This window comes from Aythya marila, assembly GCF_965140915.1.
Source record: "Aythya marila genome assembly, chromosome: 5".
NCBI classification, from domain to species: domain Eukaryota; kingdom Metazoa; phylum Chordata; class Aves; order Anseriformes; family Anatidae; genus Aythya; species Aythya marila.
Window position 1 is genome coordinate 35,627,858 of NC_139046.1, and position 17,730 is coordinate 35,645,587.

Here is a 17,730-nt window from a genome sequence, read left to right on the forward strand (position 1 = left end):
CATACCCTTCTGGGGCAGAACATGACTTCTCTTCTAAATAAAAGCCTTGAGAAGAACCTGTTCCAGTGATTCATTTAAATAAACATGTCAGCAAAGGTTTACATTCCCCCAGTTGAATGTAAAAATAAAAAGAATGACTATCAATCTTGAGAAAAAAAATAACACATTGCTATTTGGTTTTTCATAGAAATATTTCTCCGTTCATGTCATGCAGCCAAAATTTTGCATAGCAAGAGCTAGAAAGGAATGCTATTAGGTAGAAGTTATGGACTCCACATGACATGTCATCTTTGAATATCTAGATATAGACATAGGTACATCTTCTTAAAAAATTGGTTATTCTCTTACACTGAACATAAACAATCCTGGTGACAAGTAATTATTCTGAAATACTGTCCATATTATTCCTATCTACAAAAGCTTACCTGTGTACCTGCTGTGAAAACCAGCAAATTTTATTTAAAATTCTTAAATCATTTTAAGATTAGCTTTAAAACACATTGTCTTGAGAACACACAGAGCTTCAACCTGTTTCAGAAACAGGAAAATACTTCACAGAAAAGACATTTTCAGTTTTATTGTGGTCATTTGAATTAACTAACAGCAGATTTTCTTTCCATGTGTTTGGACACCTATTTTGAAAAACTATAGGATTATTATGCGATCCTTTATTTCCATAGACAATGCCCATGAAGAGCCTAAAACAGGTTTTAAAGGATTTTGTCCAATTGTAACAACATGACAGTGCCACTACAACTGCACAATGGTTATCTTCAGCTGGGATTAGGAAAAGCATGGGAAAGAAAACATTAGCAATGAATCACATGGAATTCAAACAATTTAGAGCAGGAACTTGGGGTACAAGCTGAACTACAACAAATTCTGTTTATAAAAAACCAGACATACCATAAGTGGCAGCTAATTTTGGAAACATCCCATTAAGGCTGCACAGGACCACTCAAGCCCATTATAAAGCATGTGCGTGCTGCTGTGGGAGCTCTCGCCCCCCATCTTTGCGTTGCTGGCTTTCAGCAGGATCAACTCCCAGCTCTGCACAAGGCGTCATCTGGAGGTGGAGGAGGTAGGAAGGAGCAGCACGCCAGCGAGGGGGACGACAGAAGCAAACTATGCCCTTCCAGGGGATGCATGGGCTTGTGCCAGGCTGACATGACCACACCACCACACCCTGAGCTTCCCGGGGGAAAATGCTCAATTTTGCTACGAAAATGCAGATCCAGTTTAACATTGCTGAAATGGTAACTGCCAAGACAGAGGGCTGGAGCTGTAAGACACCCAAATGAAAAATCTCATCCCAGGGGCTTTTAGTTACCTCAAACAACTATTCATCATTTCTGAGGTGAAAAAAATAAAAAACTGATTTTATCAGGTACAAATAAGATTGAAATCCATCAATACCCTCTGAAGCTAGGTTCCAGTATAGTTCCACTTATTCCAAGAGATTCATCACAAGCATTTGAAAGAAACACAGCAGATCTAGTTACCACATGTTGCAGTTTCCCTTTTTAGAAAGACTGATGTAACGGGAGTCGAAGACAAGCCTTCACAGTCCTTGTGTCCCAGAGATGGGAAACAAGCACGTCTAGACTGGCGTGCTCTGTTAAGGGATCTTATCCTGACCTGTGGCAAGTTGTCTTATATGCAAAACTGCTGATTAAACTAGTTTTTAGAAAGGTCAGTAACAAAGAATTATCTAGCAATTACATACAAGTATAATTTGCTGCCCAGTTTCAAAACACACTGAGAATTATTGGCGTGTTCCACTGAAGGGTGTTTGAAACCCAGAAGAAAGAAATCCATCATCCCACATATCACTGCAGTCTTCGGGTATGGAATAATTACAAGTTGTAGTTTTAATTCGGTGAACAAACTGAAAGGTCTTTTCTTGCCAAGAGAACAGCTCCAAGTCTAAAGATATACATGTCTATGACATTTCTGAGGGTACCACTTACTTTGAAAGATACTGACCTAAAAGGGTTTCCCCATCAGCAGCAACTCAACCACCACAGTCACACAAAGCAGAAGTGTGAAAAAGTACGATAAAACAGTACTGCCCTGCTTGGGGGAGAACCCATGGAGCAAACCAGCACAAAGAGGCACAAGAAAGGCCTTGTTTCCTCATATCTAAACTCAGCACACAAAAACCCCTCCTATCACCTGAAGCCTACCCCAAAACCCGACTGTTAGCAGCACGCACCTCAGAAGGGCAGCGTTTGCCTGCACCCAACACAGCCCCGCAGGACGCAGCCACAGGCCCGGTGCACTCAGTCACACACATCACTTCAGTCTTGGTTGCATGAGTTATGGAAAATAAACCTCAATGCCTCACAGATCAAATCTTAACTGACCAGGCATGGTCGTTAGAGGAAAACTATTTGTGACTATATGAAATGACCACTTCAGGACGAAGCCATAGCTGTAACTAAGAACATCAGAGGTAAACAATGAAAGTCAGTATCACTAATCCAAAACACCCCTCCAAAATAAAGGTAACTTAACAACAACAAAGCCCTTCAGATGAGCGATGCCAACACCAAACACAATTTCCTGAACACAGCCTATCTTGAAACCTTTCCTTTCTGCTGAAAAGGGAAGGCAGCACTAGAGGCACCCATGAGGCCTAGGCGCCATGACCACCATGAGGACCTGAGCACCCCCCAGGCTGCGCTCAGGTCAGCAAAGCCCAACAAATACTGTGCTAATTTGGCAGTGTAATAGTGAACACAAAATACATACAGGTACTAAGAGAATATTACAAGAATACTGCTTAGAAACTGTCTATAAACATGTGCATGCTGTGTTTACACTTAGTTTTCCACCAATTCAAATTATGATTCATATTCACTAATTTACCAACCGCTGTGTGGAATGACTGGAATCATCTGGAATGAAAGGAGAAGAAGCAAGAGAATGGCAAAACATCTTACTTGAAATTGCTGTCTGAAGCCTACTCTTTTTTTCATTTTTTTTTTTGTGGACTTCAGAAAGTTTGAGTATGATCTTAAATTGGGAAAAAAAAAACTCAAGGTTTTCAAACAGTTTACCTTTAACTATAGTTGTTAACATTTTTAACGTGCTTATATTCACAGCACAAATACCATGCTGCAGAAGTCACAAAGAGATATTTTTTTTTCTGTTATATTTTTTAGGCTGATTTCACAAACCATCTGTTTCTCAATAAAATACATACATAACGGGATATCTGCCTTAAAACAAGCTCTGAAGTAAGAGGTTCTACCTTCCGCCACCTTCCTCTCTGGCCTTAGCTGGCAGATGGTCAAGAGGCCATTTACAATAATACAGGATGTTTATCAACCGATCTTCATAGGTTAGAGATGCTGGTGCCCTAATAAGAACACATGACAATGCCTTTTAGCAATAAAAGTTCAGAACTTGTACTGCATTCAGATAATGCTATCAGAAAACACATACAAAATACTTACTGACCCTGTGCTCACATTTGAGAATTCGCCTTCTTAATTCTGTCTGTGTCTAAGTTCCCAAAATAAAGAGATCAAGTAAATATTGTATTTGTTATTTTGAGTAAATCTCAACAACACTCTGGGAGTAAACGATCTTCAATGATTTGTGGGTTTGAAAAATGAAATATTTACTGATTACTGGTTGTCTTCATATTGTGATTTTGATTATTCTTTTTCCTTTCAAGACAGAAAGTTTGGTACACTCATTAACTGGGTCACAGTCAGACTCACATAAGCTTTACTATTCTAACCACAGGAAGAAGAAGGAAGACATAATAGCATATTGGTTTTGCACAGGTTATGGAAGGCATTGCTCAACATTAAAGCCCAGGGACTAATCTATGTTCTACATATAACTTCCTTTTTGGAGTCTCCAAGCATTCCTCATCATACACTTCTGTGAAACAAGAACAATTGCTGCATTTTAAAGAAAGAATGAGGTTGACAAGTCAAGCGTCAAAGGGCTCACCAGGCATAGCTCAGCCTCTGCAAGCACCCCAACGGCAGCCACCCCACAGCTCAGCACTACGCACTTACATAAATACAAGTTAATAGCCATTGTTTGGGATTCCAACTCTATTTTGTTTCACTGTATTTTAACAAGATCTCATCTAGCTCTCCAATTACTCACTACAGAAACAGGACCATCTTAAAAAAATAAAGAAAAAGACCTGAAAGCCTTAAAAAGATACCCTTTGTCTGAAAAAAGCACTTGGAAACGTACATCCAAGGGACACACAAAACCCTAGCTTTGGCCTTCAGGGTTCAACTGTCTGTTCCAGCGTAATTCCATGCATACTTTACAGTCTGAAGCAAGCACGAGTTGCAGAGGAAAGCAGTCCTGTCTTTTCCCACTCCCTCAACCCTTTCATGTGCTGGCACGAAGAGCCAGTTGGTGATGTGGTGAACCAGATCAAGGGAGCCAAGGAAACTGGAGGCTGAAATTTCTTTGGCAGGTTAGTATCCATGAAAAGCAATTTCCAGCCAGTTCGCTGAATAGCTACTAGAATGCCTCTGCAAGCAGAAAGTTAGATGGGAAAGTGCAGGGGAGTACAACACCACAATTTTCTGCAGTAACTGAGTCAATTCATGCTGGATTAAAATTGCACAGAGAACTACAATGTTAATCACCTACACTTCAAGAGGTCATTTTCCCAAGCCTCTGTTCCTGCTGAGAATTATGTCCACAATACCTAAACAAGGAAATCAAATTTGGGTTTTCAAACAAGATCTTCTTCCATTATACCACCATGTACACCAGGGTCTAATACAAAACATCCAACACAGTCATTAAACCAGCGTCTAATAAAAGTGCATCTAGCACAAATGACAAAGACTAAGACCTACATAAAACAACTAACACAGATACTGCTAGTCAAAACTTCAGGAGGTGAAGGTGGTAGCACTGGTTATGAAGGCTAAGTATACACTTATCAGATTTGAGAGTAAAAATATATTTTTCCTGTGTATTTTTTTCTTTAAAATAGTAAATCCAAGTCCTGTAATATGTGAACTGAGACTTCCTATTCTTTGAGCTGATCATTCACAAAGTATTTGACAGCCTCGTTAGTAGTCAAAGACTCTCCCTTTTGAGAAATGTTAAACTCCCCTTAAAAATCAACATTTTAAAATATTTTTCTTCATTGTTGTATTATTTTATTAGTATACATCCAAGAAGAAACTTTGGAAAAATAATACCTCATAAAGAAAGCCATGAAATAATTACAGAGGTGATACATCCAGCAACTCTCAAAGTGTTTTTCAGTTCCATTTTTATTATGTTTCCAGTTTTAGGAGTCTACTTTAGACATTGTCCCAAAAGGGACTTCATTTGGATTATAAGCATAATTGTCACATGTACAAGGCATGCTAACTGTAAGTATCTGATATACGCTGCTCTAGGGAACAAATTCATGTTTTTAAAACAAGGGAAATCAAACTAGTATTAAGGATTTTTAATTGTCTGTGACCTAGCAAGGATAACTAGCATACTTCTCACTGGGTATCATTCTTACTGATTGAAATACCATTAATTTCCCTGCGGACCAAAGCAGATCTTATCAAATGACAACTATGCCCTGAAGAGGCCATAAATTAATAATGGTATGCAGTGACTTGATACTGTATTAAGGGTGGTGGGGGTGATGGAAAGGAATACATATCATGTCAATGACTTTGCTTCTGAACAATTCAATATGTTACTGATTTCACCAACAGATAGATCAAACAGGTATGTGACATGCAGGCTCCTGTGTGAAGATCCACAGCTCTTGAAAAAAGAGGAAGTTTCCACCTAAGTCAGATTTCAGTGCCACCATATCAAGACATCACTAGGTCGCAAAGTTAACAAAAGCAAGTTACATCTTTAAGAGAGTTACTTAACTTTATAAAGGCAAGCAAATTAATATTAATTTTAGGCTTTATTAATAGCATAGCTGCTGCAATAGCAATAATATGGAAGGCCACCTAAGCCGCAGATGGACTTTATCAGGAAACCAGAACTCCCAAATTTATTCCACATAACATACATACATATTTGTGTCTACAAATACAGTTCAGTCCTCATCTACATACCTAAAGAGAAAGATGTAGAAAATCAGGTATGCAGAAAGCAAAATTGGAAAAAAAAAAAAAAAAAAAGGCAAAAAAATCATTGTTTTGATATTTCAAAGTTAAAGCAATAAAAGGAAGTCCAATGAGCATTTGAAAGCATTTCTGCAGGTGTACTTAAACGAGGGTTTACCTCAGCAAGAAGCATTACTTAAATGGAGAAGTAACATATTTGAAAACACTTGACTGCCATGGGTACCAAAAGAGAATGTGACAGGTTCGGCCAAGTGAATTCTTGATGCTTTGGAAGGACAAGAGACATACCGGAACACCACAAACACTATGCAAATGAATAAAATCTCATATTTCTTAACTAGATGCAATCAAATGGTAAGACATAGCTGACATGGAAAAGAGCTTCCCAAAGAATAAGTTTCATTACAGGTACCAGATCTCAGCAAAAACCCTTCAGACTCCTGCATTCCCTTATTCTAATGTTGGTGTGCAGAGCATCTCATTCCAGCAGATCTGGCTAGATTCCAGGAGACAGGCAGGGACTGTAATTAATTTGGATAGAAAGAGTACTTTGGGGCATATAGAGGACAAAAGCTACTTTAAAGAAGCAATCTACGTAGAAACAAGGCATTAAAGATATTAAAAGCCTCATCACCGTGGTATAAATCTAAAAAAAATCCAGTGGTAAAGAAAAAAATGGTTTCTTTTAGGTGCAAAGACTACAGTTTAAATAAAGTAGATATGTTGCCCATCATATCTTCAAGTTTTTCTTATCTCACTGTTCATGCTTTTAACACCTATTTCCAAATGTTGCATATTCAGTGATGAATGAAATAGCATTTGCTCTGTTTCAATGGTAACAAATTGAGGGAGTTCGCAGTAACGACATGCACAGAGCAGATGAAAACACCAGATAAACTTTGGAAATTCGCTGCAAACTTTGCCAAAGAGATGCATGTGTGATCCTCTGGCATGCTGTTAGGTAAAAAGGAAGTTTGGCCCTCACAATGATACGGAAGCCGCAGCTTCAGCTGTGGTCTCATTCCTTGCTGGAGGTGAAGCACTCAATACACGTTTTAGGGAAGAGAATTATCCAACTTCATGGTTCTGGAACAATGATATTTCTTTCAAATACCTAGCACTTAGGTTCCTAAACCCATGTACAAAAATATTCAAGCACACAATACTGACTTGTCAGTCTGGAAGTGGTGGATGTTAGTTTGCGTTTCAGGTACGCCTGACACCTCATTTGCACTTTGCTATACTTCATATGGTCACTGCTGCTTGAGTCATCTACAGTAGCTAAGCTATTCTCAAAATCTTTCCCTATAGGCATTTAGGGATGAGGACTTCCACTGGAAGATATTTATGCCTGTATAGCAGCAGTTAGGACATGGTTATGTGGTCCTTTTCTTAGCAGAGTCACCATTTGGAGTAAGCAGTATATTATCCATAAATGATGGGCTGTGCTCCTATGTGTTAGGTATTGATTTTACTAGGAAAAGTAATTTCTTCATATGTGGTAGTTTAAACTGCAGTCTGCTGTTTACTATATACATTTCTACATTTATCAATATTTAATAAAAGAGATGGAAGAGAATACAAATGAGGAATACAAAGACTAACTGCTGAAAGCCTGTTTGACAAGAACTTTCTGAATCTCAGAAGACCTCCCTCGAAAGCGGTTGAAAGCTGGCATTTGCAGACTTAACACAACCATCTGAAACATTAAATTCTCAAAGACAGCAGCAGCTAAATCTAAGCAGTATTTTTTATAGTATTTCCACGGGTGTCCCAAAGACTCTTCTCCTTGTGACTCCCACCACAACGAGTCTGACTAATCCAGAGCACTGGGCACAACCGCAGTATCAAAGGGCCTCAGCCATTCTTGCAGACCTTTGATTATGGGAGGAAAACACCTCCCAACTTGGGTCACCTATCAGTTCACCACTTACAAAAGCAAGATTTTTCTGCATTATTCTAGCTTCTCATATCCAAAGAAATTATTTATAAGTAAAGGATCTTTTTTCACTTATTTTTCTTATAATCATATCTACATTACGTTAACGTTAATCCATACTAGTATCACAAAGTTCCTTAAAATACAAATAAGAAGCACAATACTTCCTTCTTTTTTTTTTTCCCCTACAGAATAAAACAAACATTCAATAATAAATGACTAGGCTTCAGAAGGCACTGCAGGACACTGCAGTAGCTCACTTGTATTGACTCTTTCCTCTTTTGCAGAGTGGAAAGAAGGGGAATGCAATTATCTGATTTCTCACGCAATCTGATCAATTTCACTTAAATATGTTCATTAATACAGGCATTACTGTCACCATAGGGGAAAAGGCTAGATACCAATAGAAAGTGAAATCACACAAGATGCTTTCAGCATCAGGCCAATTATGTCACTAGTGTTTAATCGGGAATCTAAAGATTATGTCTATTCAAAATGCACCCTTTTGCTGTGCAGAGAACAACGCATGGATAATTTCACTAATCCCAAACTCTAAACAAAAAGGCTTTACATTAGCTGATCGTGGTTTTCCACATCTCTTTTACTCCACAAGCTAAGCAGAAAAATTGTAGACCTAAAACAAAATAAAGTCAGAGCAGCAAATGCTGGATTTGGTTGACTTAGCAAACAGCATAGGTTAATGCCAGGTCTAGAAAGATTACAATAACTGACAATATAAGGTAAGAATATATCAAAGCTTGTTTGTACAGACAAAACAAACCAATGTTTGCCAATAATGCTGAGATACTTAGGGAGCTCCTGTAGCAGCAGTAGTTAAAAAATAAAGTTATCCGCAACTTTACATATACTTTACTCAGTGTAAGGAGAATCCTATGTTACACAGCATGACACCTCCACCTGGCTACGCACACCTGCAGCACGGCAGAGGTGTTTACCAAAATTACCTACAGTTGTACAAGTCAGACATCAATGCCTACCACACACTGATCCTCCCACTATCAGCTAATCCACTGCTGGGAATAATGCACAGAACACCAAGCAAGACTTCAGCAACACTTCAACTTATACATATAATAGAAAAAAAGAGGAAAAAAAAACTTTAAAACCAAGCTCAAGAAAATAATTTGATGCAGTCTAAAGGTGAGTGGTACAGATTAGAGAGGAAATATTTGTACACTGCAATATTTTTACTATCTTCTTTTCAACAAGGTGTCTATTTTTTCTTTTCCTCCAACTCATAGCATGCTACATGCTGTCACCTTAGGAGATGCTTGTAGGTCAAAAAAAAAAAAAAAAACAGAAAAAAAGCAGGTTAAATTAGAGCAAGTTGTGAAACAGTATATAGTGGCAGATACTTGTTACACATGTGAAGACTAAATCATAGATAAGCCCTCTGGCTTTTAAGAAAGCATTCATAAAAGGTACAAGCAAAGGAGCAATCATAGCTTAAGACATGACCTTCATAAAAGGTTGGATTTGCAGATCTCATCAGAAAAGGATAAGGCAGGAAGCTTTGAATCAAATTTCTGACGCAGGCAAACAAAAACAAGAATTTCACAGCTTTCACATGTGAACATACCTTGAAGGCTGTTTCAGGATTTTGGCTTTTGTGGCTGGAAGAACTGCTCGCTCAGCTTACGTCAGATTAAAATTAAATATAAACTTCAGGTACAAGTATCTCTCTCCTTCACAATTAGGAAAGCCAGTGGCCCAAAGAGGCTTGCCACTTAATCTTTATGGTACTACTAATGTCCCAAATACAGAACAGAACACAGAAAGTGTTAACAGGTCTCAAACTTTGGCTTCCAGTAACAAAACTAATTCAGTTTACTTCCTACCTATGATAAGTAATAATGCTACTTAACCTTTGACAAACTACTACTCAAGTATCCAATTGAAAAATAGACCTTTAATGCTCATGAAAAATTTTATTTATGGGAATATTACTTCTGAAGTTAGCAGCACTGTTTACAAATCTAGAATACACACCCTGGTGTTGTTAATTTCAGGAACTAACATTTTGAAACAGAACAATTTATTTTTCCTGTTTGATCAAAGGAAAGCACTTCTGTTTTGGGTCAGCCCTAGATAATTTGCAGTAATATATACCAAAAAACTAATAAAATACTAGTAATTGGTAACAACATCCAGGTACTCTGCTCGTGGAATTTTCCCTCATACTCAAAAAAAAAAAAACTAGGTTATTTTATAGCCATTTTATATACCATTTCATAAGGGGAGACCAAAAGGTATTTTTCTCTTTTGTCCAATATTGCTTACATTGTATTAACACAATTTACAAAAGTTACTGGCAGGTGAGGGAAAGTCATGCTTACAAAGTTAGCTATTTCACATAAACAGCAATACCTGAACAGGGGCATACAAGGAATAAAAAAGGATGCTTATCAGCAACTGTATTGCAATGGTGTTTCTGCATTACCACTATCATTGAATACACAATCACTCATTCCTCAGTAGCAATGTACTACATATAATACAGAAAAAATATTCCCAGGAAGTCTCAACTCTGTATTCAGTAGTATTCAAATCGGGGAATTTACCAGAAGTCATTATCTTTAAGACAAGATGAAGAGCATAAAGCCTACCTTTCAGGGTTTTTTTTATACAGTTCGTTTCACTAAACCCAGACAAGGAATGCAAATCTGTTTTGACTGAAGGTTTATCTTCAGCACAATCTGCCTCCAAATTTGCAATACTAAAGAAGAAATGCAGTACACTCAGTACACAGTTCTCGGTTACTTTGGTTAAAGCATTGGTGGAGAATCCTGTCCCAAATATCCCACTGTGTAATTTTCAGAGTATAGAAATCTCTTGCAAACAATCAGCAGAAGATTGTTATTTACTTGTTGGACAGTAAAGTGGGTAGTTACACCTCAAAGAGTTAAGGGAGAATTCAAAGGGCATGTTTGGTGTTAAGAAGCTACAGATTCACTTAAATCTGTTGCTTTCATGTGGAAGAGATTTGAATTTTTGCAGCTCACGAGCTCTGTATGCTGTTTTATAAACCAGAAAAATTTTGAAGCATGTTCAGTTGTTCTTTATACTAACCTGGGCATCTAGGTTAGATAAACAAGGTATCGGGTCACAAGTACAAAGCTTTGTAAAAGCATATGTCAATCCTTTGCAACTTCTATAAAGCATTCAAGTATGATACCTTACGCATGTTCCAACTGATGTATAGAAATGCTGTAAAGACAGACCAAATCCAAACTAGGTTTTGATTTGGGTGCAGGGTCAGGGACAGGACACACAAAAAAGAACCTTGAAGTTTCTCAGGCTCATGTTGTTCAACTGTCCTAACTGTAAAATAGGCTGACAGACAAGCTTTTTGGTTGTACATGGGGGGTTGTTTTGTTTTTTTAAGTCATCTCAGGCATGCTGCCTAGCTTTTCGTTTATAAGCATGAGGCTCAGGGAGAAAAGATAAGTAAACAAATTGAAAATTAAAAACTTACAGTGAAGCCGAAGGAAAATACCACCCTGTAAAAAAAAAAAAAACATTAGTGAAAGGTAGGTTTTTCACAAGAGGCTGAAACCTTCTAACTCATTTTTCTAATTGAGTCCTTTTATAGCAACTGTTAACTGACGAACAAAGCAAGGAACATCCCTTCACTTACCCATCCAGACCTCTTCTGGTATAGCTCAGAGAAGTTTTTAGTGGATCTGTCTGTGAGCCGTACCAGACCTAATGAGCAAAATATTTTGTTGCTTTAAGAAAAAAAAATAAAAATGTCTTGCATGCCTCTTAAGTATGCACCTCTATCAACAAAAAGCTCATTTTCAGTGATACCGTGCTGCTACCAGTCCCAGGTGTACACTCAGAGGTAAGCAGAGGCCCACTAGCATGGTGTAAGAAGGGCTAATGCAGCCCTCCTGGGATCACCAGGTCAACTCTATGCTTTGTCTCACCTAAGCACAACTATATCCCTCTCCCTTACCCCATCTTCTCTCCAAGATGCCCTGTACAAATAAGATTCAGCTAAGTGCCACTGCAGTTAATACTTCTAGTATTTTTTTCATTGATAATTCCAGGTTTTGCATTTCTAGATGATTTTTTGCAGTTTCCTTTTCAGGCAGCTAAGGGTAAAAACAGATGAGCTAGAAGATATTCCTCTATTCTAAGATAAACCAACCAAGTTTCCTGAGTAGGAGTTAAAAACTCCTGATACTCCCTTAGCATACGCCCTGGGTGTGTTCATCACTCAAGCCTGGCACTCCCTACGGTTGCAGTTCTGATCTGAAATTCAAGAGCAAAATTGTTGTGGTTGGACAGAAACGAGGCAACATTTCCTCATATTCCTCATTGCCATGTTCCTTTTTATAGCCTCACCCTGAGAAAATCTTGGAGCAATGGGAGGGAGATGCAGAAGTGGTGCACGAGTGCTCCTAGCAGCATGGGGTAGTTACCTCTGGTGCATTCCACAGGTGGAACACACAATGCAAACTGAGAAACAGACCTCATATTAATTATTTTTGGCCTTGATTTTCAAATAGCCAGAACTTCATTGAAGTCATACCCTGTCAGTCAGCGTGGAACCTATTCACAGTAGAGTTTTAGATTAAACAAATGAGTCACTGAAATCATCATGTTCCTTGAGATTGGCTTGCATTTCCAATTCCCTTCCTGTTCATGAGAAAAAAGCAAACAGGTCAGACAGACAAATAAATACAAGCGTTTGACCACAAATGCACCCAAGTGCTAGATATCAAGTGCCTGTGTACTAGTATTTCAATATCACTTCAAAAGCAAAACAGGTACCTTTCAAAATGGAGACGCAAATACAAGTCAGAAGATGACTGCTGTGGCTCTTCTAGTATCTTTTAGATCAAAAATAAATAAATCTGCATAAGAAGTCTAATGATCAAACTACAAAAACACATGTAATGGGAATAATGCAACAGATTACATTGTGGTGTCCCGAGGAGTAGACTAGTTAGTATGGAAAACTGGCTTAAAGCCTCTACCAACTTCAGATCCTTTCTATTAATACTACAGATGAATTTTAATACTGATATCACTCTGGATTTCAGCCCCAGTTTTGAGAAATCCTGCTCTTCTCTACTCAGTAAGAATACCTAAAACATGACCTAACTTTGCTCATACCCATATTGCTATGACTGTTCTACTGCACCATTGCAGATACCCTTCTATGTGCATTTCTGTACCCCTCTAAATAAACCCTACAAAGCATTATTCTCACCTATATTACTGCACTGTTATATTCCTTATAACAAATGGTAAATAAGAACACAAACATGGAGGAAAGAAAGCTAACAGACTGCAGACTAAATAGCAATAAGGTATGCTTTTCACCAAAAAGAATTTTAAAAAATGCATAGAAGTGACTGAACCAATTTACAAAAGGATCTCCAGTAAGACCAACTCCTAAGGCATACAGATGAAATGGGTTCAAAGATACTAAAAGAAAGGAAGTTGTTTTGTGTTTTGATCTTGATGAACTTAAACACGATATGGCTTTAGCTGTTTGAAGCAGACAGCTCACTAAATTGTCAGCTAGCCAACAGGACAGTCAGACAGCTTAGAGCCCAACCCTAGGTCCAAATTTTGGGGTGTTTAGATGACATTACCAAACTTTAGCCCTAAACAAATAATCTGCAGACCAAATATAGAACCTGCTCCTTAACAAAAACAGGCCAAAATAATTGGAAATGCGAAAGTCTACAAAGATAGGCTTTTATGAGCCACAGGGACACGTTGTATTATGGGACAGCACCTCACATGAGGCCTAAACTTTTGATTTGCAGTTGTTTTCATTTTCATTTCAGAACCTGAAGATTTCTGAATGTTTCCAAGCCACCCCCATCCCCCTCCCCCTCCAGGAAAAAGCCAACGTAGGAAATTCAATGCAGTGCCTTTATTGCAAGGTGCATTTTAATCTAAAAACTAAACCACCCTGGAACTAGGGCATATTTTCATAATGAGAAAAAAATTACACACTGTGGTTTCAATGGCATATCTGCCGCTAACAAGGCAGCCTGCAAGAAGCCTGACAGCAAGAACCCCACTGAAAAAAAGGCAGAATTGGCTATTTAAGAGTTGCCACATTTAGACAGTGACAGAAAGCACCTGGGGGTGGCGGGGGTGGGGGATCATGAGGACTATTTTTAAGTAACAGACATCCTGTTTTTATGGAAAAAAAGCATATCAATCATTTTATTACTGCATGATGAATTAACATTTAAACATTTAATTACAAGCCAAAACTCTTTTAAAATTGTCTACATCTCCAGTTTATGGAATTACCCCACCAGATGGGAACGCAATGCCCAGTATTGCAAGTTTAACATGTATCTGCAAACCTATAAAATCTAGATTAGTGATACATTTTGGCAATACTTGTTTTAAACAGAACCCTTCAGAGCTTTTAGCTCAGTCAACTGTTACAGACAGGCTCCAGAAGCAATTTACAGGAATGATTAAACCTTCTCAGTCACTAGCAGGCAGTTCCTTTCATCTTGTAACTAGGCTTTAAACCTGGGCCTGGACACCCACCTCTGGTCACAGGGGTGATCTGTTCTTCCTTATTACCTGAGCCTTAAAGCTCCACGTGTTTCCAGGACTGTGAGTTCCTCCCCCCATAATACTGGCTAATAGCTCCCCAGGAATGCCAACATAAAATTTACTGCCAAATTAAATATTGTTCTCCAGCTTAGCAGCCTCCTTTCCCTTGGAACTCACCTCGGCAGTTAGAGTTGACACCGCGACATTTAGACATCCCTGGAAGCTGGGCAGACTTCACTACTCCCCTCTGCTGCAAGCAGTAACAGGAGCAAGAGCTGCAGCGTATGTACTGATGTGGCACCTTGAACAGATTCAGATGTGAAGCTCACCATAAGGTCACAAAGCTTTTTGGTGGGGCAGTCTCAACCTGAGTTTTGGACAAGTCACACAGTTGGATGCATGTTGAGTACTAGAAGGATTCCTCAATTCATTCTAACCAGCAAACAATCCGAAATGGGGAGGACCCATTCCACCACAAAGCACCCCTCAATGAAAGAAGCACATCACACTGAAATTGGTCTCAGTGGAGCACCTTTGCTGGGACACAAAGAAGAAAGCCAGTTACTGGGAGTTCACAGCCAGACTGTGGATGGTTTTCCACATCTATGGTCTGATGCTTTTCACAAGCATGGTCAGAGGAAAAACCTGGAACACAAACTTAGCAACTCACTGTTGCTATCCAGATACTTTTATTTTTTTTTTATGTAAATGAAAGCATACCACCACTAAATAAAGACAGAAATAAATTTTCTTCTTTACATTTACTACATGAAATAATAGGCACTCCTGCCCTCCAGGAGTATCTAGATCACCAAACGCTGGGAGTAGCTGTGTATTAGGATGCTGCTGCTTTCCAGATAAGTAGGTTTAGATCAAAGTTGAGGAATGCTTACTTAGTGAATAATTAGACATGATTTTTTGACACAACTCTTGGTTTTTACTCGTAATAAGAGGAGAGCCAAGCACGCAGGAAAGTTTCTAGATATAGTCAAGTGTTAATTGTCAAGGTAACAAAAGGAAGAAGGATAGTAAACTGTATAACTATAATACAAAACAAGTAGCCTACATTTTCATATCATAAGCATTGCATATATCTCACCTTATCAAAAGCAAGGACAATATGAGATCATAAGAAAGGTGTGGTTCAGAGGAAGTGGGAAAAGTGCTCAGCACAAATAATCCTTAACCTTGATAAGTCATTCCACAGGTGATCAAAAGTCAATTAAGCTTCTCTCAGTTCTCCATCAGGTCTTTCCATCTTTGCATTGCTTCATAGATAAAATATTTGCTGCAACTTTCTTTCCAGTGCTGAATAAAACAATGAACTTTGATGTTGTGTCCCAGCTACTTTCTCAGCAACTACAGCAGATCCCAAGATCTTCCAAACCCAGGTTCCAACAACAAACACCTCAGAGACCCCTGCCAGACAGCTCATCCATACCTAAGACTTCAGAAGCCTCTGTTACTCACACAGAGAACAAGGTCCAGAATGAATACAGAGCAGCTTGTTCACTGGGCAGCACAGAAACACCTGGCACACACTGCGACAGGCTGCCAAGAGAGCCAGCTCCATCCTAAAAATACTCAGTGGTCATCTGGAAAGGGTCCTGAGCAACTTGGTCTAACCTAAAAGTTCTTCCTGCTTCAAGTATGGTACTGACTACGTGACCTCTAGTGGTCCCTTCAAACCATTTAACATTCCCTGCACTGAATGTGCACAATAGACACTTCCAACCACCCACGTGTTTCTTTGTATTAGCCAGACTGATAGTAAACTCCCATGTACCTGCACTTCATCTACTAGATTTTGCCACTCAACACTTTAAAAATGAATTGAATTAGACTACTAATACCAAAACAGTCCTAAGCTTATCACTGCAATAATTAGCTAGGAGTCTCAGTGTTCACAATGGATTTTCCTAGCTTACACTTAACGAACAGACACTTTCTTCATTAGATAGCACCAGTACACATCAGAAATTTCAGGGCAACTTTAGTTCTGATTTAATTAATATAAAATGTTGGACAAGAAATAAACAGACAAGAAGAAAATCTAGATACAAGATCTCTCAACTTTGATGCTCAAGTCTTCATTTTTATCATGGCTAATCAGAAAAGCAACTATTTCTAATTGAATTTCTTCATGTTCACAGCATTGTTTTTTTGCCATCAATAAAGCATGAATTTTCTAACATGCAAAAAAAAGAGACCAAGGCAACTGTAGAAATATGAATTATGCAATTACGTTATATGCTAAATTTGTGTACTTTCCTTCAGTGTCAAATCACAATACTATTTCAAGATGCAACTATGAATAAAATTTGAAGTGTCACATTTACTATGAACATACGCTTCAGCTTTAAGCCATACGAAGTTACATTCAAATTGCAAATCCATGGGAACAGTCCATTCCTAAGGGAAAAGGTGTTCTGCAAGTACTTCCTCTTCCTCTTAGATTGGATCAATTTAGCTGCTGTCAAACGTCAGTCTTAGAGCAGAGGAGAACTGACCAGTTTGTTTCCTTACTCCAGCAACAGGAAGAAACAGCGTGCACATTCCAGCTTGCCTGAGTCTCTTCCAAGCAATTAAAACTTGAATTCTGTTGTACTACAGAGAAGGTCCATGCATTGCTGCAGAAGAGCTGCATCACTACCTTAAGTTTTATACTTAAAAGAAAGCACAGATGCTCATAAAACAAGAAGTACCTAGCCTTTTGAACAATCATTGCACTAATGAAACCTGTACTAATGTAACATCTCTATCTAGGTAGCCGCATGCTTTATGGAAAGTTTTGATTTCTGATTTTTAAATATATACACACACATCAAATATATATACACTGGGTTTACACATCCAAATATATAAAATATATACCTGGAATATGTATTCATATATATGAATATACACACACACACACACTTATGTCATTTTCCACTCCTACCCTCGGAATCACAGCTATAACACTAGAACAGCAAACACACCCAGGGATGGTTATACAGGGCTTTTAAAGTAGGCAGAATTATCTTAAACCTCTAAAAAGAGGGCAACAAAGAAGTCACGTGAGATTTTGAAGAGTATCAGCTCAGACTCCTGACAGGACAGCTATGATGTTCATTCTCTTAAGAAGGAAGGAAAGACCAG

General features: G+C 38.4%; 1 protein-coding gene across 6 annotated transcripts in view; it reads right to left on the bottom strand.

Moving 5' to 3' along the window:
- The window catches only part of SIPA1L1 (signal induced proliferation associated 1 like 1), a 202,399-nt gene that overhangs the window by 143,707 nt on the left and 40,962 nt on the right, over positions 1-17,730 (bottom strand). For 4 of the 6 annotated variants that reach the window (XM_082760693.1, XM_082760692.1, XM_082760688.1 and 1 more), the window contains one exon: positions 11,522-11,546. The exons of the other annotated variants lie outside the window; for them this stretch is intronic. The gene's annotated coding sequence lies outside the window, so the exon portion shown is untranslated. The remainder of the gene's footprint in view (positions 1-11,521; positions 11,547-17,730) is intronic. 6 annotated transcript variants of the gene reach the window in all.